Raw genomic sequence first — 3,739 nt, 5'->3', positions numbered from 1 at the left:
GACACCTAGAAAATTAGTGGAATGAACTTGAAGGATAGGATTATTGTCGATACGAAGAATAGGAATATCTTCTGAGAGATGAGAGGATTTACTGAAGAGCATGAACTTAGTTTTGTGTTCATTGAGGGAAAGTTTGTTGGCTTTAAACCAGGAAGAGACTTTAAGAAGTTCGGCATTCATAATATTTAAGGATTTAGCCGGATTGGAGTCAGAGAAAGCAATAGTTGTGTCATCTGCAAAGAGCGTAAAAGACAGAAGGGAAGAAAAAGAATGCAGATCATTAATATAGAGCAGAAAGAGGAGTGGGCCAAGAATAGAACCCTGTGGAACGCCATGATGAATTTCTTGCCAAGGAGAGTTGTGATTTTTAAAAGAAGTGAACTGTTGTCTATTGTCAAGATACGAAGAAAGCCATTTGAGAGCAACACCTCTTATGCCGTAGAAATTAAGTTTGTCAAGGAAAATGGACTGATCAATGGTGTCAAATGCTTTCGAAAGATCAACACAGACACCGACAGTGCTCAATTTATTATTTAGAGCAGTGGACACTTTATCAACAAATTTAATAAGCGCCATGTCTGTAGAGTGTTTAGCTCGAAACCCGAACTGAGAGTCAGAAAGAAGATGGAAGCGAGAAATAAAAGTATTGAGTCTGTTGTAGAAAAGTCTCTCAAGAATTTTAGAAAAGCAAGGAAGAATGGAGATAGGTCTGTAATTGCTGATGTTATGTTTATCACCGTTTTTGAAGACGGGAATGACTTTAGCAACCGTTAGATTAGAAGGAAAGGAACCAGTAGTAAAAGTAAGGTTGAATATGTAAGCAAGAGGGCGAGATATAAAGGAAATGACAGATTTAATCACAGAAGAATTTATGCCATCGAATCCGCAGCTGGAGCTGCTTTTTAAATCATTGCTTATTTTAATGACTTCAAGAAAGTTAGTAGGAGTCAGAAAAAAAGAAAAGCTGTTCGGGTTATGAAGAAAGTCTGTATAGTGTGAGTTAGTACTAGGGATGTTATTAGCCAATGAAGCACCAATGTTAGAGAAATGTGTGTTAAACGAGTTAGCGATTTCAGGAGGGTCTCGAAGAGTTTCTTCGCCGTTGGTGAATTCACAAGGGAGGTCAGCCCTTTTGCCCAGAATGCTGTTAATTTCACGCCAGATATTTTTTAAGCTTGCTTTGTTGTGATCCAGCTTCTGGGCAAAGTAATTCTTTTTAGCAGCACGAATGACTGAGGTGAGACGATTACGGTAATCCTTATACAGACGCTCGTTAGCAGCACTTGGATTACGTAAGAAACGTCGGTACAACCTGTTTTTGTGCTCAGAAGAGTTGGCAATAGAGTGATTAATCCAAGGCTGATTTCTCACAGAACGACCCCTAGATTTTACTGAAAAGGGGAAATGAATATTGTAAAGAGAGTTAAAGGTAGAAAGAAAAGCATTGTAGGCAGAATCGGCTTGGTCCGCCGCATAGACTTCGCCCCAGTTCAAATTGACAATGTCTGCAGTGAAAGAACGGATTGTAGTTGCATTAATGTCCCTTGTGACATAGGTATTTCGAGCAGAGGCCGAGTTGTCAAGACAAAAGGGAGTCACCTGAAAAAGTGGTAGGTGATCGGTGATATCCGAATAAAGGATCCCTGCAGACATATCTTGATCATTGTTAGTAAGGATGTTGTCTATTAGAGTGGCACTGTGAGGGGTGATACGGGTCGGTTTGTCAAACAAAGGGCGGAAGCCATAAGCGTAAAAGGTATTCACAAAATCATCTGTAGGTCGATTGTTAGAGCAATTAAGCAAATTTACTACTACGTATGTATTAAAGCATTTGGAATTGATCTTCTTTGCCATGCAATTTTCTTTTTCTTTTTTTCTTTCCCACAAATGAGCCAATACTGTGGCGTGTCGTGGCTAAGCGGATTTAGAGCATTGTGGGCTCAGGATGTGGTGTTTCTGATCAGCAGAGTGTGGGTTTGATTTGTGGTCATGACATTTACACCATTATTGCTGTGTCATTTGGACACTATTGGTAATTACTCAAAATAATTATCATCATAAAACCCTTCTTGATAATACGAGTAATCGGGAGAGGTTGATAGTATAAAACATTGTGAGAAACGACTCCCTGTGAAGTAACATAGTTTTCGAGAAAGAGGTAATTTTCCACGAATTTGATTTCGAAACCTCAAGTTTAGAACTTGAGGTCTCGAAATCAAGCATCTGAAAGCAAACAACTTCGTGTGACAAGGGCGTTTTTTTTCTTTCATAGTTATCTCGCAACTCCGACGACCAATCGAGCTCAAATTTTCACAGGTTTGTTATTTTATGCATATGTTGAGATACACCAAGTGAGAATACTGGTCTTTGATAATTACCAATAGTGTCCAGTGTCTTTAAAGCCAGAGGTATTGTGTGTTGCGTCAAATTATCCATTGAAAGGGCTCAGCTAGCTGAATAGTATTGTAATGAACATGGGACTTTTATAATAAACACTGTTGTATTATGTCTTCAACACAATTTCACTAAATAGTTTCAAGATACTTTCTTGAGATAGAAACAAGATGGTTTCCTTACACTTTCGTATTATTATACTACAGTGACGTCCTGGTTACCAGGGTCCATATCTGGGACGGAAAATTTTCACAGCTTCATAACTCGAATCTTACCTGCAAGAAGCCACTAATTTCAACAGATTTCACATTCATAAGATTTGAGTTATGAAGCTTTGAAACTTTTCTGCCCCAGAAATGGGCCCTTTTATGTAGGACTCTGTATGTGTGTACAGCACAGAGGAAGAGTTAGGGCTAATTTGAACGTTTGAAGGAGTACCTCTTCCAAAAAATGCTAAACTGTGGTTGCTGTTTAAGTGTGTCCCATGGTCCCACGAATCGATGTGCAACCTGGTGTGTGCATGAATAAGAGATGGGTGTTTAACAACACGGCGCTTAGCGATCTTTTGACAGTGTGATTGAGACTGACTGGATCAATATTAAGAATCAATAGCAACTGCCAAGAGTTTGATCTGTAACAACAAATTTAATTTAGAAACATCTTTCTTATTTTCCTTGTAGGCCTGGCAGTTCATCTTTGAGAGGGCAAGTCGGTCTTCATTTTGCAACGGGCTCTCCCGTTGGGATACATGTTTGTCCATCATGTGGAACATTTGAATTGCCACCTAAGCCAAGAACAGGGTCCAATTACATAGAGCACAAAACAAGCTAAGCATAACAAAATTATGCTTACTGGAATGAAGTTAATGGTCAAAGCACCATGTTACGTACACAACTTGTTTCTGGTATCATGCTAATTTCTGCTTACTTCAATTATTATGCCCTATTTTCTGATTAAGAACCCCTATGAAATTGGGCCCTGGGCAACAGACCTGTGTGTAAATTCTCACTGTTCTTCTGTTTCTTAAATATGGGCATGAGGCAAACTAATATGGGCATGAGGCGAACTAATATGGGCATGAGGCGAACTAATTGGCTGAAATTGTAGTTCAGTTTGCACATGTACCTGTATGGAATAGGCCTACATTGTGGTTTATATTATGAACAAACTTGGTTGAACACAAGAAATTATTTTCCATTGACGTGAAATAGGGCAGACCAACACTTTAACAATTTAAATGCGACGTTTCTTTATGGAGCACTTTGTGCATCAAAACTGTTATACATCATTTGACACTGGAAGGAAATAATCTGTAATGTAAACTACTCCTGATGCAAACTAAGTA

This window comes from Asterias rubens, chromosome 20 (genome assembly GCF_902459465.1).
Source record: "Asterias rubens chromosome 20, eAstRub1.3, whole genome shotgun sequence".
NCBI classification, from domain to species: Eukaryota; Metazoa; Echinodermata; class Asteroidea; order Forcipulatida; family Asteriidae; genus Asterias; species Asterias rubens.
Note: the sequence above shows the minus strand (reverse complement) of the source record.